Raw genomic sequence first — 25,421 nt, 5'->3', positions numbered from 1 at the left:
TTCGAATTATTTGATAATTAAATTACGAATTTTTGTTCTTGATGTTGTTGATGTGATTTGATGATTCCATGTTGTAGAGCATGTTTTTCTGGTCAATTTGGTATATTATATGTCAAAAATAGAGTTCAATATCATATAGAAATTAAGGTTTGATTTTCTGAAAATTATTTGAATATGTGTTCTTGATGTTCTTGAGAAATTCTGAAAATCAAAGTCAATTTTGAAGGCGTTATTGAACACCAAATTACAAGTATTTGTAACCGTTGTGAAGCACTTGATGAGAGCTATCTGTTCGTACCTGTATCATCAACAGAAGTTGATCATTTAGTAATTTCGATTTTTTCAATATTACTAGTTAAATTCGGTTTTTGATTTTGAATACTTGTTTGATGATTATGATAACTGAATATGATTGTACGTATTCTGAGGATTAGTTTCATATATAGATTGTTAAATTTGGTTTAGTATTTAGTAAAAACGAGATTTTCGCCGGAAAACCGACTTGAATCCGTAAGTTTTGATCGGAAAATGATATTGATGGATCGTTGATAGTTGCCGTTGGTTTAGATGAGTTTTTGGGATCGCAGAGGTCGTTTTGGCATCAAAACCCGGCTGAACCTGTACGATTTAGCTATGTTTTTGCTCGCCGGAACTCGGCCGGAAATCTGGAAAATTTCCAGAAAACCGGCGAGCTGCCGACCATGTTCTTCACTCTGGCCACCGTTTGATTCAGTGGGGAAGGTGACCCCAAATCCAAAACCTGTTTCTGCCTTTTCTGATTTAAAATTTTTATTTTTCAAAAATTCCTTTTTCTATTTTCTAAAAATCCTTTATTTTATTTTCCAAAACCATTTACTAATTATTTGAATTCTGAAAATTTATATTAATTCAAAAATAAATCCAAATTATTTAATTAATTAATTTTAGTTGATAATTAATTATTCGATTAGTCAATTAATTTAAATGTTAATTGGTTAATTAATTTAATTAGTTATTAATTAATTTTAATTGATTATTTAATTAGATTTAATTATTTAAAATTGATTTAAAAATTCTGAAAAAATAGTTCGAGCTTTAAAATATTATTTTAAATTATTTTTCAAGCTCGATAATTCTTATAAAATTATTTTAGGGTGTTCGAACCCTATTATTTTATTATTAAATGATTCGGAGATCGTTTTTATTCCGAAAAATGTTCAAAAATTCATAATAAATCAACCGTTCGTCCGTTTAATACGAAACGAACGCGTACAGACTCAGAAAAATATTCCGCTTTCATTAAAAATACTTTCGAGACCCAAATCCTTTTTGTTTCGAAAGGTCGTTTGTTTTACAAGTTATTCTGAGTCGATTATTGATCGAAAAATCATATTTTTGACCTGATTTCAGTTTTAAACATATCGAGTCGACCCTTTTGACGAACTGAGTCATATGTGATGTGAATTAAGTGATACATGAGTTATGTGCTTATGTGCTATGTGAATTATGTGTGTGTGTGGATTAAGAGTCCTGTGTTTGTCTGTTATATTTATATGTGGGCTATCGTATGGGTAGACGATAGGGTTTTGACGCGCCGTTCGTCAAGTAATTATCATTTAGACAATTAAAGCTATATCTTTTAATTATAGATGTGGATCTCTCGAGTTGATCAAGACAAGACGTTGGATAAAGAATGAAATGGAATGGTATTGGATATCTGGCTTCTAGCAATTGCATGAGCAGTATATCAGTAAAGTGTTGAAAAGAAGGACGGTGATGTTTTGAGACAGAATGTCAGAATAGATGTGGTTTTGCGAGTGTGACTAACTACTAAATCCCAAAGGCAAGCACCCTAACCTCACTTATCATTCAAGTGACATTTATTTCGATTCATATTATGCAAGTATCCCTATCATCACTTATTGTTCAAGTGATATTTATTTTGAATCGTATCATGCTAGTATTGCTTTCCCTATTCTCAGTTTAGAATCGATAGATGTTTTACATATCGCTGAATTAAATAATTCTGTTTATGCAAATACTCATCTGCTATTATGTTTAGAATAGTCAAGTGATTTTACTTATCCAATTATCGGATTTTTAAATGTTTTGGATTTTGAGAAAGTGATTTGGTTGCGAATATTTCTGCCCAAGAATTGGGAGAATAAAATTATTTCGGGTGTCGATTATTATGACCCCATTTCAATAAAAGGTTTTAAGATTGGATCATAATTGCGTAAGTGACCGGGACGGACGGTCCAGCGGAGGGCTATTCTCAAGTGCCATATGAAATATTATGACACCATTTTGCCACAGGCTAGTTATGCCTTTTTGTTTGAGTACTCGTGTTTTTGGGGTCACGTTTCTATGAATCATGACCTTGTGCTATCACACGGGCTGATCAGCATGTGATAGTACGTCCGTCGGAGAATGATCCTAATCTAAATTGTCATATCATTTTTTATATTCATAGAATAAATGATTTATTGACTGATTCTGTTTTGGATTAAAAGTACTGATTCTGTTTTGGATTAAAAGTGAACTGTGGCTTTGATTCAGTTTCTGATTTTGTGGATACTTACATTGTTGTTAAATATCAAAGGTGGTATTAGTATAGATGATTGATGTTGACTTCAGTATGGGTATTGTGAGCATCAAAGTTCGTATTGATATCTAATTTGATATGACAACAAAATAAGTATTAATCTCAAGAGTTCGGTTTTGAGTAAAGTTTATGATTCAATCCATAATCATTGTTTCATGTTATTGTGGTTTACGATATTTCCGTAAACACTGTTTTACGAGTTTTTATTCTCGTTATGATTCAAAGTATTGCTGAAGCACGTCGCTGGAAAATATAAAAAGGGTTTTTGAATACAATTAAGGAATCAATTCTGGGATTCCTCAACTAAAATTTTATGATTCAGCAATTATGATTTCTAAATGATCTGCACTGATGCAGATGTTAGTTTTTTATCAAAATGACCCGATATTTACTATAATGAACTTGCTGAGCATTTCTTTCACTCATACTTGCCTGTTTTTAAATTTAACCTCCAGTGAGGATTAGCTTGCTGTTTAGCCGTGTAATTCGAGGAAGCAAGAAGAAGCTCTTGGAAGGTGGTTGGTCCAGGGTTTGCGGACTAGTGTAAGTTTTATTATGTAAAGTTGTTTATATTATATTATATTATAGTTTTGTATTTTATTTGGGCCTAGTATACTTCATTTCGAAGTTATACTAGTGGGTTTAGTTTTGAGTTGGAATTTATTGAAAAGAGATTTAAAAGAAAGTGAAAAATTTATTTGTGGAATTTGGAATTCTTGTTTCTAGAACTGTAACCTTAAAAGATCTTGGATTAGTTGGGGTCATAAATGATAAATATCTTCCGCTGGCATTTATTATTTGATTTAACAGGTTAATTTTGGATTGAAGTTTTATAGTGACGACCAAATCCTCTGACCCCGGATTTGGGGGCGTTACAGGTTGGTATCAGAGCTGAGGTTATAGTAAACTAGAAACGAGAGTGTGTAGGAGTGTGTATAGCTATGTGAGGACGTTTGAGCTCATATCGAGTTCCTGTTGGACTATCGGATATAGTGCCAACGAGTAAGTTAAGATAGGCGCATTCGTTCGAGATGGTTGTTTTGGGCTGAATGGAACTCCGGGAAGCTGCAAACTTCTATGGTAGAATCTTCTGAGGCTACTACAATTCGACGACGATGGAGATTATCGATATCTTTGGAACGTTAAGGAGCGTCTAGAATCAGAGGGCGAGTCAACTGAAGAGTTCAAATTGAAGATAAATATTAAGACTTTGGCAATACCTTCTATTTCTATAATTCCTTTTGACATCTCTCAAAAAGAAGTAATTGTTAGAGGAGATATTCCCTAACACTCATTTTCAATCATAATTGTGTTTTAAATGTGCCGGAGTCTGTCATGAAGCCTATTTTTCAGGTTTTGATAGCTCTGCCAAGTTATGATAATTTAACTTCCACTTTTCTTATTTGGTGGATGGTTTCTTGGTGATGTGACACCACTTGCTCATTTGGTGCCATAATTTTTTTTCTCTGGATTTCATTCCTTCAGAAATATCAGCTTTGAAATCTTTTCAGTTTTATTCATTTGATTTTGAATTCCTTTGATATTCTTTTATTCTGACTGAGATGAACAACCTTAAATATAAGGGACACAAGGTATACCTGTCTGTGTGATAGGAGTTGGATGGGACGCCATCACTTGTGTGTATTGTGAATACATGAAGGTTAATAACCTTTAGTAGTGTCTTAAGTTGGGCACGCAATACCAAGTTCATTTGATCATATTGATCTCTCAGTTATTCTTTTATTTCAACAATACTTTTTCTCAAATTCATATTTTGGTTCCATTATGGTATCAAATTCTTTTCTTTTTGAAATTTCATGATTTTTATCATCTCAAATATTCGAAGGTATGCCAATCAAGTTAAGTTGAGTATCCTGGTCAAGTCAAAGTAAGGCGGTGTGACGGAAAGTTGGTTAGAAAACCCTTAGTGCTTTCTTCTGCTGATTCCGAGGACGGAATCCTTATAAGGTGGGTAGATTGTAATATCCCATATTTTCAAATCTTATTATTATAATTATTTGGAATTATTTATGTGATTTTATGTGAATTTTGGTGAATTATCTGATAAGTGGAATTGATGTTTGGGTGTTTAGATGTGATATTATTTGAATATTTGAATTATTATATGTCCAGAATAAAATATAGATAATTGTGATATTTTTCTGGTAATTTTTGGACTGTTAGATGATTTTATATTAATTTATGAATTATTAATTATTTTCTGAGTAATTACCAAAATTATTTTATAAAGCCGGGAATCATCCGACTTCAACCGTTTTTGCGTTTTTACAACCCGAAACTCTTCCGAAAACTCCTTCCTAACCTAATCGGGTAATTCCGGACATTTTCCGTGTTTTGACTTTTTCGATTCGGATTACGGTTTAACCCGTGCGCGGCCCGGCGCAAGATTTTCGATACGATAGTTATTTCGGTAATCAATAAAACCCGTATTTTCGAGAGACGGGATATTTTTATATTATTCTCGTATATAATATTTTATAAAAAGCTCGGTTTTGATAATTATCTAATTTTGGTATTGAATCGGATCGTTATTGCAGTTACTTAGCGGCTAAGCAACTAATTTAACGATCCAAAATGATCCAAAACGATCCAGAACGATCCAATATTCCATAAATATAAATAGCCTATTTCTTATTTCGTTTATTCCGTTTATTCATTTGCAACCAGTTAAAACACCGTAAATACAGAGAAAAACCCGAGAAAACCGATACGTTCCCGAGAATCAAACACAAGAACGAGGGCGTTATCGAACTCCGATTCGGGCGTGCAGCATATCAAAACGAAGCTCTCGGAATCCTCTATCTGAATCAATCATCAGTTTCCTTCCAGAAATCACAGTAATTTTCTTATTTAATTATTTATATTCGAATTATTTGATAATTAAATTACGAATTTTTGTTCTTGATGTTGTTGATGTGATTTGATGATTCCATGTTGTAGAGCATGTTTTTCTGGTCAATTTGGTATATTATATGTCAAAAATAGAGTTCAATATCATATAGAAATTAAGGTTTGATTTTCTGAAAATTATTTGAATATGTGTTCTTGATGTTCTTGAGAAATTCTGAAAATCAAAGTCAATTTTGAAGGCGTTATTGAACACCAAATTACAAGTATTTGTAACCGTTGTGAAGCACTTGATGAGAGCTATCTGTTCGTACCTGTATCATCAACAGAAGTTGATCATTTAGTAATTTCGATTTTTTCAATATTACTAGTTAAATTCGGTTTTTGATTTTGAATACTTGTTTGATGATTATGATAACTGAATATATTTGTACGTATTCTGAGGATTAGTTTCATATATAGATTGTTAAATTTGGTTTAGTATTTAGTAAAAACGAGATTTTCGCCGGAAAACCGACTTGAATCCGTAAGTTTTGATCGGAAAATGATATTGATGGATCGTTGATAGTTGCCGTTGGTTTAGATGAGTTTTTGGGATCGCAGAGGTCGTTTTGGCATCAAACCCCGGCTGAACCTGTACGATTTAGCTATGTTTTTGCTCGCCGGAACTCGGCCGGAAATCTGGAAAATTTCCAGAAAACCGGCGAGCTGCCGACCATGTTCTTCACTCTGGCCACCGTTTGATTCAGTGGGGAAGGTGACCCCAAATCCAAAACCTGTTTCTGCCTTTTCTGATTTAAAATTTTTATTTTTCAAAAATTCCTTTTTCTATTTTCTAAAAATCCTTTATTTTATTTTCCAAAACCATTTACTAATTATTTGAATTCTGAAAATTTATATTAATTCAAAAATAAATCCAAATTATTTAATTAATTAATTTTAGTTGATAATTAATTATTCGATTAGTCAATTAATTTAAATGTTAATTGGTTAATTAATTTAATTAGTTATTAATTAATTTTAATTGATTATTTAATTAGATTTAATTATTTAAAATTGATTTAAAAATTCTGAAAAAATAGTTCGAGCTTTAAAATATTATTTTAAATTATTTTTCAAGCTCGATAATTCTTATAAAATTATTTTAGGGTGTTCGAACCCTATTATTTTATTATTAAATGATTCGGAGATCGTTTTTATTCCGAAAAATGTTCAAAAATTCATAATAAATCAACCGTTCGTCCGTTTAATACGAAACGAACGCGTACAGACTCAGAAAAATATTCCGCTTTCATTAAAAATACTTTCGAGACCCAAATCCTTTTTGTTTCGAAAGGTCGTTTGTTTTACAAGTTATTCTGAGTCGATTATTGATCGAAAAATCATATTTTTGACCTGATTTCAGTTTTAAACATATCGAGTCGACCCTTTTGACGAACTGAGTCATATGTGATGTGAATTAAGTGATACATGAGTTATGTGCTTATGTGCTATGTGAATTATGTATGTGTGTGGATTAAGAGTCTTGTGTTTGTCTGTTATATTTATATGTGGGCTATCGTATGGGTAGACGATAGAGTTTTGACGCGCCGTTCGTCAAGTAATTATCATTTAGACAATTAAAGCTATATCTTTTAATTATAGATGTGGATCTCTCGAGTTGATCAAGACAAGACGTTGGATAAAGAATGAAATGGAATGGTATTGGATATCTGGCTTCTAGCAATTGCATGAGCAGTATATCAGTAAAGTGTTGAAAAGAAGGACGGTGATGTTTTGAGACAGAATGTTAGAATAGATGTGGTTTTGCGAGTGTGACTAACTACTAAATCCCAAAGGCAAGCACCCTAACCTCACTTATCATTCAAGTGACATTTATTTCGATTCATATTATGCAAGTATCCCTATCATCACTTATTGTTCAAGTGATATTTATTTTGAATCGTATCATGCTAGTATTGCTTTCCCTATTCTCAGTTTAGAATCGATAGATGTTTTACATATCGCTGAATTAAATAATTCTGTTTATGCAAATACTCATCTGCTATTATGTTTAGAATAGTCAAGTGATTTTACTTATCCAATTATCGGATTTTTAAATGTTTTGGATTTTGAGAAAGTGATTTGGTTGCGAATATTTCTGCCCAAGAATTGGGAGAATAAAATTATTTCGGGTGTCGATTATTATGACCCCATTTCAATAAAAGGTTTTAAGATTGGATCATAATTGCGTAAGTGACCGGGACGGACGGTCCAGCGGAGGGCTATTCTCAAGTGCCATATGAAATATTATGACACCATTTTGCCACAGGCTAGTTATGCCTTTTTGTTTGAGTACTCGTGTTTTTGGGGTCACGTTTCTATGAATCATGACCTTGTGCTATCACACGGGCTGATCAGCATGTGATAGTACGTCCGTCGGAGAATGATCCTAATCTAAATTGTCATATCATTTTTTATATTCATAGAATAAATGATTTATTGACTGATTCTGTTTTGGATTAAAAGTACTGATTCTGTTTTGGATTAAAAGTGAACTGTGGCTTTGATTCAGTTTCTGATTTTGTGGATACTTACATTGTTGTTAAATATCAAAGGTGGTATTAGTATAGATGATTGATGTTGACTTCAGTATGGGTATTGTGAGCATCAAAGTTCGTATTGATATCTAATTTGATATGACAACAAAATAAGTATTAATCTCAAGAGTTCGGTTTTGAGTAAAGTTTATGATTCAATCCATAATCATTGTTTCATGTTATTGTGGTTTACGATATTTCCGTAAATACTGTTTTACGAGTTTTTATTCTCGTTATGATTCAAAGTATTGCTGAAGCACGTCGCTGGAAAATATAAAAAGGGTTTTTGAATACAATTAAGGAATCAATTCTGGGATTCCTCAACTAAAATTTTATGATTCAGCAATTATGATTTCTAAATGATCTGCACTGATGCAGATGTTAGTTTTTTATCAAAATGACCCGATATTTACTATAATGAACTTGCTGAGCATTTCTTTCACTCATACTTGCCTGTTTTTAAATTTAACCTCCAGTGAGGATTAGCTTGCTGTTTAGCCGTGTAATTCGAGGAAGCAAGAAGAAGCTCTTGGAAGGTGGTTGGTCCAGGGTTTGCGGACTAGTGTAAGTTTTATTATGTAAAGTTGTTTATATTATATTATATTATAGTTTTGTATTTTATTTGGGCCTAGTATACTTCATTTCGAAGTTATACTAGTGGGTTTAGTTTTGAGTTGGAATTTATTGAAAAGAGATTTAAAAGAAAGTGAAAAATTTATTTGTGGAATTTGGAATTCTTGTTTCTAGAACTGTAACCTTAAAAGATCTTGGATTAGTTGGGGTCATAAATGATAAATATCTTCCGCTGGCATTTATTATTTGATTTAACAGGTTAATTTTGGATTGAAGTTTTATAGTGACGACCAAATCCTCTGACCCCGGATTTGGGGGCGTTACAGGTTGGTATCAGAGCTGAGGTTATAGTAAACTAGAAACGAGAGTGTGTAGGAGTGTGTATAGCTATGTGAGGACGTTTGAGCTCATATCGAGTTCCTGTTGGACTATCGGATATAGTGCCAACGAGTAAGTTAAGATAGGCGCATTCGTTCGAGATGGTTGTTTTGGGCTGAATGGAACTCCGGGAAGCTGCAAACTTCTATGGTAGAATCTTCTGAGGCTACTACAATTCGACGACGATGGAGATTATCGATATCTTTGGAACGTTAAGGAGCGTCTAGAATCAGAGGGCGAGTCAACTGAAGAGTTCAAATTGAAGATAAATATTAAGACTTTGGCAATACCTTCTATTTCTATAATTCCTTTTGACATCTCTCAAAAAGAAGTAATTGTTAGAGGAGATATTCCCTAACACTCATTTTCAATCATAATTGTGTTTTAAATGTGCCGGAGTCTGTCATGAAGCCTATTTTTCAGGTTTTGATAGCTCTGCCAAGTTATGATAATTTAACTTCCACTTTTCTTATTTGGTGGATGGTTTCTTGGTGATGTGACACCACTTGCTCATTTGGTGCCATAATTTTTTTTCTCTGGATTTCATTCCTTCAGAAATATCAGCTTTGAAATCTTTTCAGTTTTATTCATTTGATTTTGAATTCCTTTGATATTCTTTTATTCTGACTGAGATGAACAACCTTAAATATAAGGGACACAAGGTATACCTGTCTGTGTGATAGGAGTTGGATGGGACGCCATCACTTGTGTGTATTGTGAATACATGAAGGTTAATAACCTTTAGTAGTGTCTTAAGTTGGGCACGCAATACCAAGTTCATTTGATCATATTGATCTCTCAGTTATTCTTTTATTTCAACAATACTTTTTCTCAAATTCATATTTTGGTTCCATTATGGTATCAAATTCTTTTCTTTTTGAAATTTCATGATTTTTATCATCTCAAATATTCGAAGGTATGCCAATCAAGTTAAGTTGAGTATCCTGGTCAAGTCAAAGTAAGGCGGTGTGACGGAAAGTTGGTTAGAAAACCCTTAGTGCTTTCTTCTGCTGATTCCGAGGACGGAATCCTTATAAGGTGGGTAGATTGTAATATCCCATATTTTCAAATCTTATTATTATAATTATTTGGAATTATTTATGTGATTTTATGTGAATTTTGGTGAATTATCTGATAAGTGGAATTGATGTTTGGGTGTTTAGATGTGATATTATTTGAATATTTGAATTATTATATGTCCAGAATAAAATATAGATAATTGTGATATTTTTCTGGTAATTTTTGGACTGTTAGATGATTTTATATTAATTTATGAATTATTAATTATTTTCTGAGTAATTACCAAAATTATTTTATAAAGCCGGGAATCATCCGACTTCAACCGTTTTTGCGTTTTTACAACCCGAAACTCTTCCGAAAACTCCTTCCTAACCTAATCGGGTAATTCCGGACATTTTCCGTGTTTTGACTTTTTCGATTCGGATTACGGTTTAACCCGTGCGCGGCCCGGCGCAAGATTTTCGATACGATAGTTATTTCGGTAATCAATAAAACCCGTATTTTTGAGAGACGGGATATTTTTATATTATTCTCGTATATAATATTTTATAAAAAGCTCGGTTTTGATAATTATCTAATTTTGGTATTGAATCGGATCGTTATTGCAGTTACTTAGCGGCTAAGCAACTAATTTAACGATCCAAAATGATCCAAAACGATCCAGAACGATCCAATATTCCATAAATATAAATAGCCTATTTCTTATTTCGTTTATTCCGTTTATTCATTTGCAACCAGTTAAAACACCGTAAATACAGAGAAAAACCCGAGAAAACCGATACGTTCCCGAGAATCAAACACAAGAACGAGGGCGTTATCGAACTCCGATTCGGGCGTGCAGTATATCAAAACGAAGCTCTCGGAATCCTCTATCTGAATCAATCATCAGTTTCCTTCCAGAAATCACAGTAATTTTCTTATTTAATTATTTATATTCGAATTATTTGATAATTAAATTACGAATTTTTGTTCTTGATGTTGTTGATGTGATTTGATGATTCCATGTTGTAGAGCATGTTTTTCTGGTCAATTTGGTATATTATATGTCAAAAATAGAGTTCAATATCATATAGAAATTAAGGTTTGATTTTCTGAAAATTATTTGAATATGTGTTCTTGATGTTCTTGAGAAATTCTGAAAATCAAAGTCAATTTTGAAGGCGTTATTGAACACCAAATTACAAGTATTTGTAACCGTTGTGAAGCACTTGATGAGAGCTATCTGTTCGTACCTGTATCATCAACAGAAGTTGATCATTTAGTAATTTCGATTTTTTCAATATTACTAGTTAAATTCGGTTTTTGATTTTGAATACTTGTTTGATGATTATGATAACTGAATATGATTGTACGTATTCTGAGGATTAGTTTCATATATAGATTGTTAAATTTGGTTTAGTATTTAGTAAAAACGAGATTTTCGCCGGAAAACCGACTTGAATCCGTAAGTTTTGATCGGAAAATGATATTGATGGATCGTTGATAGTTGCCGTTGGTTTAGATGAGTTTTTGGGATCGCAGAGGTCGTTTTGGCATCAAAACCCGGCTGAACCTGTACGATTTAGCTATGTTTTTGCTCGCCGGAACTCGGCCGGAAATCTGGAAAATTTCCAGAAAACCGGCGAGCTGCCGACCATGTTCTTCACTCTGGCCACCGTTTGATTCAGTGGGGAAGGTGACCCCAAATCCAAAACCTGTTTCTGCCTTTTCTGATTTAAAATTTTTATTTTTCAAAAATTCCTTTTTCTATTTTCTAAAAATCCTTTATTTTATTTTCCAAAACCATTTACTAATTATTTGAATTCTGAAAATTTATATTAATTCAAAAATAAATCCAAATTATTTAATTAATTAATTTTAGTTGATAATTAATTATTCGATTAGTCAATTAATTTAAATGTTAATTGGTTAATTAATTTAATTAGTTATTAATTAATTTTAATTGATTATTTAATTAGATTTAATTATTTAAAATTGATTTAAAAATTCTGAAAAAATAGTTCGAGCTTTAAAATATTATTTTAAATTATTTTTCAAGCTCGATAATTCTTATAAAATTATTTTAGGGTGTTCGAACCCTATTATTTTATTATTAAATGATTCGGAGATCGTTTTTATTCCGAAAAATGTTCAAAAATTCATAATAAATCAACCGTTCGTCCGTTTAATACGAAACGAACGCGTACAGACTCAGAAAAATATTCCGCTTTCATTAAAAATACTTTCGAGACCCAAATCCTTTTTGTTTCGAAAGGTCGTTTGTTTTACAAGTTATTCTGAGTCGATTATTGATCGAAAAATCATATTTTTGACCTGATTTCAGTTTTAAACATATCGAGTCGACCCTTTTGACGAACTGAGTCATATGTGATGTGAATTAAGTGATACATGAGTTATGTGCTTATGTGCTATGTGAATTATGTGTGTGTGTGGATTAAGAGTCCTGTGTTTGTCTGTTATATTTATATGTGGGCTATCGTATGGGTAGACGATAGGGTTTTGACGCGCCGTTCGTCAAGTAATTATCATTTAGACAATTAAAACTATATCTTTTAATTATAGATGTGGATCTCTCGAGTTGATCAAGACAAGACGTTGGATAAAGAATGAAATGGAATGGTATTGGATATCTGGCTTCTAGCAATTGCATGAGCAGTATATCAGTAAAGTGTTGAAAAGAAGGACGGTGATGTTTTGAGACAGAATGTCAGAATAGATGTGGTTTTGCGAGTGTGACTAACTACTAAATCCCAAAGGCAAGCACCCTAACCTCACTTATCATTCAAGTGACATTTATTTCGATTCATATTATGCAAGTATCCCTATCATCACTTATTGTTCAAGTGATATTTATTTTGAATCGTATCATGCTAGTATTGCTTTCCCTATTCTCAGTTTAGAATCGATAGATGTTTTACATATCGCTGAATTAAATAATTCTGTTTATGCAAATACTCATCTGCTATTATGTTTAGAATAGTCAAGTGATTTTACTTATCCAATTATCGGATTTTTAAATGTTTTGGATTTTGAGAAAGTGATTTGGTTGCGAATATTTCTGCCCAAGAATTGGGAGAATAAAATTATTTCGGGTGTCGATTATTATGACCCCATTTCAATAAAAGGTTTTAAGATTGGATCATAATTGCGTAAGTGACCGGGACGGACGGTCCAGCGGAGGGCTATTTTCAAGTGCCATATGAAATATTATGACACCATTTTGCCACAGGCTAGTTATGCCTTTTTGTTTGAGTACTCGTGTTTTTGGGGTCACGTTTCTATGAATCATGACCTTGTGCTATCACACGGGCTGATCAGCATGTGATAGTACGTCCGTCGGAGAATGATCCTAATCTAAATTGTCATATCATTTTTTATATTCATAGAATAAATGATTTATTGACTGATTCTGTTTTGGATTAAAAGTACTGATTCTGTTTTGGATTAAAAGTGAACTGTGGCTTTGATTCAGTTTCTGATTTTGTGGATACTTACATTGTTGTTAAATATCAAAGGTGGTATTAGTATAGATGATTGATGTTGACTTCAGTATGGGTATTGTGAGCATCAAAGTTCGTATTGATATCTAATTTGATATGACAACAAAATAAGTATTAATCTCAAGAGTTCGGTTTTGAGTAAAGTTTATGATTCAATCCATAATCATTGTTTCATGTTATTGTGGTTTACGATATTTCCGTAAACACTGTTTTACGAGTTTTTATTCTCGTTATGATTCAAAGTATTGCTGAAGCACGTCGCTGGAAAATATAAAAAGGGTTTTTGAATACAATTAAGGAATCAATTCTGGGATTCCTCAACTAAAATTTTATGATTCAGCAATTATGATTTCTAAATGATCTGCACTGATGCAGATGTTAGTTTTTTATCAAAATGACCCGATATTTACTATAATGAACTTGCTGAGCATTTCTTTCACTCATACTTGCCTGTTTTTAAATTTAACCTCCAGTGAGGATTAGCTTGCTGTTTAGCCGTGTAATTCGAGGAAGCAAGAAGAAGCTCTTGGAAGGTGGTTGGTCCAGGGTTTGCGGACTAGTGTAAGTTTTATTATGTAAAGTTGTTTATATTATATTATATTATAGTTTTGTATTTTATTTGGGCCTAGTATACTTCATTTCGAAGTTATACTAGTGGGTTTAGTTTTGAGTTGGAATTTATTGAAAAGAGATTTAAAAGAAAGTGAAAAATTTATTTGTGGAATTTGGAATTCTTGTTTCTAGAACTGTAACCTTAAAAGATCTTGGATTAGTTGGGGTCATAAATGATAAATATCTTCCGCTGGCATTTATTATTTGATTTAACAGGTTAATTTTGGATTGAAGTTTTATAGTGACGACCAAATCCTCTGACCCCGGATTTGGGGGCGTTACAGGTTGGTATCAGAGCTGAGGTTATAGTAAACTAGAAACGAGAGTGTGTAGGAGTGTGTATAGCTATGTGAGGACGTTTGAGCTCATATCGAGTTCCTGTTGGACTATCGGATATAGTGCCAACGAGTAAGTTAAGATAGGCGCATTCGTTCGAGATGGTTGTTTTGGGCTGAATGGAACTCCGGGAAGCTGCAAACTTCTATGGTAGAATCTTCTGAGGCTACTACAATTCGACGACGATGGAGATTATCGATATCTTTGGAACGTTAAGGAGCGTCTAGAATCAGAGGGCGAGTCAACTGAAGAGTTCAAATTGAAGATAAATATTAAGACTTTGGCAATACCTTCTATTTCTATAATTCCTTTTGACATCTCTCAAAAAGAAGTAATTGTTAGAGGAGATATTCCCTAACACTCATTTTCAATCATAATTGTGTTTTAAATGTGCCGGAGTCTGTCATGAAGCCTATTTTTCAGGTTTTGATAGCTCTGCCAAGTTATGATAATTTAACTTCCACTTTTCTTATTTGGTGGATGGTTTCTTGGTGATGTGACACCACTTGCTCATTTGGTGCCATAATTTTTTTTCTCTGGATTTCATTCCTTCAGAAATATCAGCTTTGAAATCTTTTCAGTTTTATTCATTTGATTTTGAATTCCTTTGATATTCTTTTATTCTGACTGAGATGAACAACCTTAAATATAAGGGACACAAGGTATACCTGTCTGTGTGATAGGAGTTGGATGGGACGCCATCACTTGTGTGTATTGTGAATACATGAAGGTTAATAACCTTTAGTAGTGTCTTAAGTTGGGCACGCAATACCAAGTTCATTTGATCATATTGATCTCTCAGTTATTCTTTTATTTCAACAATACTTTTTCTCAAATTCATATTTTGGTTCCATTATGGTATCAAATTCTTTTCTTTTTGAAATTTCATGATTTTTATCATCTCAAATATTCGAAGGTATGCCAATCAAGTTAAGTTGAGTATCCTGGTCAAGTCAAAGTAAGGCGGTGTGACGGAAAGTTGGTTAGAAAACCCTTAGTGCTTTCTTCTGCTGATTCCGAGGACGGAATCCTTATAAGGTGGGTAGATTGTAATATCCCATATTTTCAAATCTTATTATTATAATTATTTGGAATTATTTATGTGATTTTATGTGAATTTTGGTGAATTATCTGATAAGTGGAATTGATGTTTGAGTGTTTAGATGTGATATTATTTGAATATTTGAATTATTATATGTCCAGAATAAAATATAGATAATTGTGATATTTTTCTGGTAATTTTTGGACTGTTAGATGATTTTATATTAATTTATGAATTATTAATTATTTTCTGAGTAATTACCAAAATTATTTTATAAAGCCGGGAATCATCCGACTTCAACCGTTTTTGCGTTTTTACAACCCGAAACTCTTCCGAAAACTCCTTCCTAACCTAATCGGGTAATTCCGGACATTTTCCGTGTTTTGACTTTTTCGATTCGGATTACGGTTTAACCCGTGCGCGGCCCGGCGCAAGATTTTCGATACGATAGTTATTTCGGTAATCAATAAAACCCGTATTTTCGAGAGACGGGATATTTTTATATTATTCTCGTATATAATATTTTATAAAAAGCTCGGTTTTGATAATTATCTAATTTTGGTATTGAATCGGATCGTTATTGCAGTTACTTAGCGGCTAAGCAACTAATTTAACGATCCAAAATGATCCAAAACGATCCAGAACGATCCAATATTCCATAAATATAAATAGCCTATTTCTTATTTCGTTTATTCCGTTTATTCATTTGCAACCAGTTAAAACACCGTAAATACAGAGAAAAACCCGAGAAAACCGATACGTTCCCGAGAATCAAACACAAGAACGAGGGCGTTATCGAACTCCGATTCGGGCGTGCAGCATATCAAAACGAAGCTCTCGGAATCCTCTATCTGAATCAATCATCAGTTTCCTTCCAGAAATCACAGTAATTTTCTTATTTAATTATTTATATTCGAATTATTTGATAATTAAATTACGAATTTTTGTTCTTGATGTTGTTGATGTGATTTGATGATTCCATGTTGTAGAGCATGTTTTTCTGGTCAATTTGGTATATTATATGTCAAAAATAGAGTTCAATATCATATAGAAATTAAGGTTTGATTTTCTGAAAATTATTTGAATATGTGTTCTTGATGTTCTTGAGAAATTCTGAAAATCAAAGTCAATTTTGAAGGCGTTATTGAACACCAAATTACAAGTATTTGTAACCGTTGTGAAGCACTTGATGAGAGCTATCTGTTCGTACCTGTATCATCAACAGAAGTTGATCATTTAGTAATTTCGATTTTTTCAATATTACTAGTTAAATTCGGTTTTTGATTTTGAATACTTGTTTGATGATTATGATAACTGAATATGATTGTACGTATTCTGAGGATTAGTTTCATATATAGATTGTTAAATTTGGTTTAGTATTTAGTAAAAACGAGATTTTCGCCGGAAAACCGACTTGAATCCGTAAGTTTTGATCGGAAAATGATATTGATGGATCGTTGATAGTTGCCGTTGGTTTAGATGAGTTTTTGGGATCGCAGAGGTCGTTTTGGCATCAAAACCCGGCTGAACCTGTACGATTTAGCTATGTTTTTGCTCGCCGGAACTCGGCCGGAAATCTGGAAAATTTCCAGAAAACCGGCGAGCTGCCGACCATGTTCTTCACTCTGGCCACCGTTTGATTCAGTGGGGAAGGTGACCCCAAATCCAAAACCTGTTTCTGCCTTTTCTGATTTAAAATTTTTATTTTTCAAAAATTCCTTTTTCTATTTTCTAAAAATCCTTTATTTTATTTTCCAAAACCATTTACTAATTATTTGAATTCTGAAAATTTATATTAATTCAAAAATAAATCCAAATTATTTAATTAATTAATTTTAGTTGATAATTAATTATTCGATTAGTCAATTAATTTAAATGTTAATTGGTTAATTAATTTAATTAGTTATTAATTAATTTTAATTGATTATTTAATTAGATTTAATTATTTAAAATTGATTTAAAAATTCTGAAAAAATAGTTCGAGCTTTAAAATATTATTTTAAATTATTTTTCAAGCTCGATAATTCTTATAAAATTATTTTAGGGTGTTCGAACCCTATTATTTTATTATTAAATGATTCGGAGATCGTTTTTATTCCGAAAAATGTTCAAAAATTCATAATAAATCAACCGTTCGTCCGTTTAATACGAAACGAACGCGTACAGACTCAGAAAAATATTCCGCTTTCATTAAAAATACTTTCGAGACCCAAATCCTTTTTGTTTCGAAAGGTCGTTTGTTTTACAAGTTATTCTGAGTCGATTATTGATCGAAAAATCATATTTTTGACCTGATTTCAGTTTTAAACATATCGAGTCGACCCTTTTGACGAACTGAGTCATATGTGATGTGAATTAAGTGATACATGAGTTATGTGCTTATGTGCTATGTGAATTATGTGTGTGTGTGGATTAAGAGTCCTGTGTTTGTCTGTTATATTTATATGTGGGCTATCGTATGGGTAGACGATAGGGTTTTGACGCGCCGTTCGTCAAGTAATTATCATTTAGACAATTAAAGCTATATCTTTTAATTATAGATGTGGATCTCTCGAGTTGATCAAGACAAGACGTTGGATAAAGAATGAAATGGAATGGTATTGGATATCTGGCTTCTAGCAATTGCATGAGCAGTATATCAGTAAAGTGTTGAAAAGAAGGACGGTGATGTTTTGAGACAGAATGTCAGAATAGATGTGGTTTTGCGAGTGTGACTAACTACTAAATCCCAAAGGCAAGCACCCTAACCTCACTTATCATTCAAGTGACATTTATTTCGATTCATATTATGCAAGTATCCCTATCATCACTTATTGTTCAAGTGATATTTATTTTGAATCGTATCATGCTAGTATTGCTTTCCCTATTCTCAGTTTAGAATCGATAGATGTTTTACATATCGCTGAATTAAATAATTCTGTTTATGCAAATACTCATCTGCTATTATGTTTAGAATAGTCAAGTGATTTTACTTATCCAATTATCGGATTTTTAAATGTTTTGGATTTTGAGAAAGTGATTTGGTTGCGAATATTTCTGCCCAAGAATTGGGAGAATAAAATTATTTCGGGTGTCGATTATTATGACCCCATTTCAATAAAAGGTTTTAAGATTGGATCATAATTGCGTAAGTGACCGGGACGGACGGTCCAGCGGAGGGCTATTCTCAAGTGCCATATGAAATATTATGACACCATTTTGCCACAGGCTAGTTATGCCTTTTTGTTTGAGTACTCGTGTTTTTGGGGTCACGTTTCTATGAATCATGACCTTGTGCTATCACACGGGCTGATCAGCATGTGATAGTACGTCCGTCGGAGAATGATCCTAATCTAAATTGTCATATCATTTTTTATATTCATAGAATAAATGATTTATTGACTGATTCTGTTTTGGATTAAAAGTACTGATTCTGTTTTGGATTAAAAGTGAACTGTGGCTTTGATTCAGTTTCTGATTTTGTGGATACTTACATTGTTGTTAAATATCAAAGGTGGTATTAGTATAGATGATTGATGTTGACTTCAGTATGGGTATTGTGAGCATCAAAGTTCGTATTGATATCTAATTTGATATGACAACAAAATAAGTATTAATCTCAAGAGTTCGGTTTTGAGTAAAGTTTATGATTCAATCCATAATCATTGTTTCATGTTATTGTGGTTTACGATATTTCCGTAAACACTGTTTTACGAGTTTTTATTCTCGTTATGATTCAAAGTATTGCTGAAGCACGTCGCTGGAAAATATAAAAAGGGTTTTTGAATACAATTAAGGAATCAATTCTGGGATTCCTCAACTAAAATTTTATGATTCAGCAATTATGATTTCTAAATGATCTGCACTGATGCAGATGTTAGTTTTTTATCAAAATGACCCGATATTTACTATAATGAACTTGCTGAGTATTTCTTTCACTCATACTTGCCTGTTTTTAAATTTAACCTCCAGTGAGGATTAGCTTGCTGTTTAGCCGTGTAATTCGAGGAAGCAAGAAGAAGCTCTTGGAAGGTGGTTGGTCCAGGGTTTGCGGACTAGTGTAAGTTTTATTATGTAAAGTTGTTTATATTATATTATATTATAGTTTTGTATTTTATTTGGGCCTAGTATACTTCATTTCGAAGTTATACTAGTGGGTTTAGTTTTGAGTTGGAATTTATTGAAAAGAGATTTAAAAGAAAGTGAAAAATTTATTTGTGGAATTTGGAATTCTTGTTTCTAGAACTGTAACCTTAAAAGATCTTGGATTAGTTGGGGTCATAAATGATAAATATCTTCCGCTGGCATTTATTATTTGATTTAACAGGTTAATTTTGGATTGAAGTTTTATAGTGACGACCAAATCCTCTGACCCCGGATTTGGGGGCGTTACAAAAAGGATGACCGCAAGGCTAATGATAAGGAGGCATTCAAATAGAGGTTTGGAGAGGCGAAATGATAGAGAATCAACCGCATTTACGCCATTTAACATGCCGATCTCCAAAATTCTAATGAAATTAAGGGCAAACCTGGCTTCGTTCATCCAACCAAGATGAAGATGGCCAATCACAAGAAGAACGCCGACAAGTATTGTGACTACCATCAGGACAATGGGCATAATCTTGATGAGTGTTTCCATTTGAAGTGGCTAATTGAGAAGATGATTAAGGCCGGAGAACTGAATGAGTTTGTAAGAGATTTGAGAGACAAGTTGTGGCCGAACGAAACAAAGAATAGAGAACCTGAAGAGAGATATTGGGGAGAGGTGAAAACCATTTCCTCGGACTAGACAACAAAAATGCCAGAACAAGGTATGTTCGTCAAGTTTATAACCTATACCAATTCAATCCTATGCCACTTTTCTTCACCGAAGAGGATTACGAGGATGTGATATACCCTCATGAAGATACGTTGATAATCCACCCTGTCGTTGGGGAGAAAAAGATATGGAAGGTGTTGGTAGATGGAGGTAGTTCGACAAACATCCTATTCCATCGGATATATATAGTGATGAACCTCACTGTTAGATATTGAATGCTATGAAATATAACACAGAGGGAGGGGTGAATGTGTTTCTTGAATTTTTCTTGGTTTTAAGCTTAATGGATAATGGTTTGAGCAAAATAGTTTAAGAAATGTAGATATTATGTTTAACTGAATTCACACAAACACAATATATCAAAAACTCACTTAATTATATTAATCAAGTTTGTCTTGCTACAAATCAATATTCTTAAGAAAATAAGAACTCATCTTTTTTCTTGAGAGAATATAAGGAAATCTAGATCTGTTTGTTACTTGTAAACTGACCCGTGCATGCTTTATAGACTAGCAGCACGAGTTTACAAAACTTTCACTAAAATGTACTAAACCAATTTCTATTGCAATCTTGTCTATTTCCTTTTCCGGTGGTAAGAAATCTGTGCAAAATCTCGCAGGTCTGTGACCACCCTTTGTCTAGTTAATCTTGGCCCTTGATCTTGTCTTCTTCAAGATTCTTTGTAGACTTTCCAATTCAGCGAATAAATTATTTGTTGACTGATAATCTTGAATCTTGAACTTGTCTGTATTCTGAATTTGAGATAGTATGTCGAGATCTCCAGTTGTTCTATAGAGAAGTGATATATCGATAAGTATAATGACTTATCGATATCTCTGAGTTCTCTATAGGTATATTTGAATTGTCGAGGTCTCTAGTTCTTTACATGTGAAATGACTTGTCGATATGTCTGAGATCTCTACATGTAGAAATGACTTGACGATATCTCTGAGATCTCTGTATGAGAAAGTGACTTGTTGATATCTCCAATTCTCTACATCTTCATTTGACTTGTCGATATCTCTGAGATCTCTACATGCAGAAATGACTTGTCGATATCTCTGAGATTTATATACACAATTTAACTTATCGATATCTCTAAGATCTCTATGTGAGAAATTGACTTGTCGATATTTTCAGTTCTCTACATATTCATTTGACTTGTCGATATCTCTGAGATCTCTATATGCAGAAATGACTTGTCGATATCTCCAATTCTCTACATCTTCATTTGACTTGTCGATATCTCTGAGACTTCTCTATAAGCCATTTTGGACTTCTCTACAAGTCACTTTGGACTTCTCGAATGAATTCTCGATATAACATGATATGTGATTTGTTGATATCATGACTTATAACTTTTTTCATAGAACAGCTTTATTCAAATCCAAGCTTCTACATCTTTTCTCTGAGGCATGATCATGACTTGATCTTCTTCCAGAGTTTATTCCTTAGCTTGAAACTATTCACAGAAAAATCCTTCAGTCTAATATACTAACCATTTTTTATAAACTCAAGAAATACAATATATATAATACAAAATTGATTTTCAAACAACTTAATCTTAGGGCTGTCAATGTGACTTAGTCTTGTTATTATACAAGTATGTCTTGCACAACTATCTCCCCCAGTTTGTGAGAAGATTACTTATCACAAATTCATGTCTGATAACAAGACTAAACCCAAGCTAAAATCAAATACATAAAAATTGACAGATTGACAAATACAAACTTTTATACATTGAGCAATTACATCAGTTCAAAATTACATCCATCAAGTGAATTTCTGATAACCAGCTTTTTTCCTAATGAGGTCCTTAAGATCTACTAGCACTTAAAATTCTTCAATAATTTATGCCCCTCTTAAGGTGTCCACCAGTTTGAGTCATTCATCCAATGAGTAATTGTTGAGATATTTAACCCTGAATCTGGAAAATCTGCCAACCTTTATATTCAGAAAATGTCCATCTTTTAAGATTCTACTCAACCCCTTTGCCTTAAGCTCATTTGATCTTTGTTCAAACATTTAAATCTCCTTGGCATGCTGCCTTTCCCTTTATTACCCCTTCATCCTTTATCCTTGCATGCTTTTCATTCCTTTCTTTCAGCCTTTCAGATATCAGAACCTTCCACGTTCTTGTACTAGTATCCTTATCCTTCATCAATCTTATCATCCTCTTCAATTCTTTGGTTGAAAATGTTTCCATTACTTCTCTGCTAAGTACAATGAACGAGCCATCCAAGTAGTAGATTCTGACTTCTCCCAAAGAGACAACCTAAACTTTGACTATTTCCTTAGAAAGTTGTTGGTGATAGTTATCATCTGTTATGCTCCTATTTAGAGGTAAAAAATCAGCTTGATTAAAGCAATTCCATATAGCACCAGCATTAGCTTGTATTTTTCTTTAGTTTTCTCCCAACAGTCTTGAAGTGAGTCTTGATTGGAGGCTTGAATAAAGGTAGGTTTGAGATTTTCTTTAAAGTGACATGGCTGGAAGTGATTGGTATTTTGAGTAAAGAATTTGCAGTTTGCTTGTACAGGTATATAGGCTTTAAGGTTGCATGTTGTTGAGTGTTTAATTTGGTAGGTTTGAGTTTGATTTGGTAGGTTTGAGTGATTTGGATTCCTTGGACTTTTTGATATTTTGTTCCTTCCTCTCCATTTTTCTTTTCCTCTTACTGTCATCCCTTCCCTTCTTCTCTTCTTTTTCTTTCTTCTTCTCATCCCCTTTGCTGCCAGTTGCTTTACTTGAATGACTTGGATTTGAGCCAGAAGGTTTTTGATCATTTTTCTTCTGCTCATCATCATCCAAGTCATATTGAGTGTTGATTTGAGTTTTGTGCAACATGGTTTCGGTATTTCTCATATATCTGCTTAGAATTTTGGTAATTTCTTTATATTCAACAGTCTTTATCTTCTTAGTCTCCAGGCCAGTCTCCAATATCATGGTCAATCTTAAATTACCCATAACACAGTATTTGGGAATCATGAATTGTTTATATTTTCTGGTTGAAGATCAGATGTAGGATACCCCTTACTTGTTTGAAGATAAGCTTTAGGAAATGTAGCAATTTGTTCCTTTTTAAGTTCTCCAAGTAATTGAGTGTCCTATGGAATCACCCTGTTGACTTTCTCAATGATGATTTCCAGCCTAGATGTTCTCTTGGATTGGAGATTTTGGAGAGACACCAACAAACATCTATCTACACCACAATAATTAACATAGGCAACTATTCTCTTTTCTCTAAAGTTTCCAACTTACACTGTCACCCCTCTCAGAATGTTTATATTTTTTACCAAAGCCCTTTTGTATGTGATGTAGTTGTTGTTCAGAGAAACTTTCAGTTCTGTGAGCAATTCATTGAACTCCTTGTCAAGGCAAGGTCCTTCTGCAGCCAACTGGAGTCTGTCTTTACCAACATCATTAGCACTTGGAGTGATTTGGCTTTGGCTTATTGATATTGGCTTGGTCACCATCTCCCCCTTAGTCTGGTTAGCAGTCAAATTGATTGAAGGTAGAGGGAGTTGGGATCTTACTGATTGAGTAGTTTCCGGCAGAGGCACATTTAAGGCTCCCATGATAGCACCCAAAGAAATTGAGTTCTGCATTTGAAGATGTTTATGAGAGTCTACCAAGGACTTAGTGACCTGTTATTGAGATTGCACGAAAATAGCGAGAGCACTAACTTGAGCTATGAGAGAATCATTGGAGGCTTGAAGAGTGGAGTCTTGTTATTGTAGAGACTGGATTTGCAGATTTGTTGAGGTGGAGATAGAGGGCAAAGGTTGAGAGCTGGTTGAGAGAGAAGCACCAAAAGTGGCTTGAATAGACTTTTTAATTCCCTCCATCAACAAGGCTGAAGGTTCATATATGGATTTGTGAATCCGTGATAAGTGGATTTTATATCTACTTGGAACGCTTCATTACAGGCTTAAGTTGGTGTATTGGACTCAAATTATTGGTATTTTTGATGTGTTTATGTGTTATTGCATTACAGCCATTAGTTAGACGAATAAATGAGCTTTTCATCAAAATATGATGATAAGAGATCAGATTTTGAATTCAAGACCATTTTCAAGTTGTATAAAATCTCGTTAGCTTCGCGTGGACTGTTGAATCATCAAATTCTGACGAGCGAAACTCAAATTACAGCCAAAACAAGAAAATGAAGAAAAATTCAGAAGAGTCGCGCGCCCGCGCCAGATGTGGGGCGGCCGGCCGGTTTGTCAAAGAGAGCGCGCGCCCGCGCGGGAAGCGGGGCGGCCGCGCGGGGTGCCTGGCCCAGAATCCTGATTTGAGTCTGTTTTGGTGATTTCGCGATCCCAGGTCGTCCAGAAGCCTATATATACCAATAAAAATTCATTTTTAATAAGAAGGAGCGAAGGGAGAATATTGAGAATACCTAGAGAGCACAAGACGGCTACGGAGAAAAAGACTTTTTTATTCTTCAATATAGTTGATACTTTGGATGCTTGTTTTTGATTTTTATTTAAACCCTAATACTCTTATATTATTTATTATCATGTTTTCATTGGAACCCATCGTGACGATGAGTTCGATTATGAACTAATCATTGTCATATGGTTCTAACGTATTTATTTATGGATTTCAATAGTTAATTGTTCTAAATCTTTAGTGTGTGGTGATTTATGATTTCCTAGTTTGGTTGTGCTTATTCATTTTTGATGCGCAACTAACATCTAAGATTATTTGTTAATCTCTATTGATGCGACCGTGAATATAGAGGTTTAGAACTTGCCATGCTAGCATAGGTTTATGTATGAATTGACATGCATAATTCGTGGGTAATTTTAACCATCTTATCTACCATATAATCACGATAGATAACTTGTTCTTCAACTGTTATGTTTTCAAATCTTATAGACATATAGGGTCCAAGCATAATTGGTGTTTGCTGTCTTCTATCTTAATTATGGATGCTTAGTAGTAGGGTATACGTATAACGAAAGTTAGCGTATACTAATTTCGTGTTATCTGATTAGTTGTCGTCACCATCACATGCTAGGGTTAAAGAACATAACTTTGAATGAAGTATTTAATGAAGTTAGAATCCCATGTTTATTCTCATATAAGTAATTCAATCGTAATTCTCTAAGTTAATGTTATTTA

This window comes from Apium graveolens, chromosome 9, assembly GCF_009905375.1.
Source record: "Apium graveolens cultivar Ventura chromosome 9, ASM990537v1, whole genome shotgun sequence".
NCBI classification, from domain to species: Eukaryota; Viridiplantae; Streptophyta; class Magnoliopsida; order Apiales; family Apiaceae; genus Apium; species Apium graveolens.
This window is presented reverse-complemented; position numbering follows the sequence as displayed.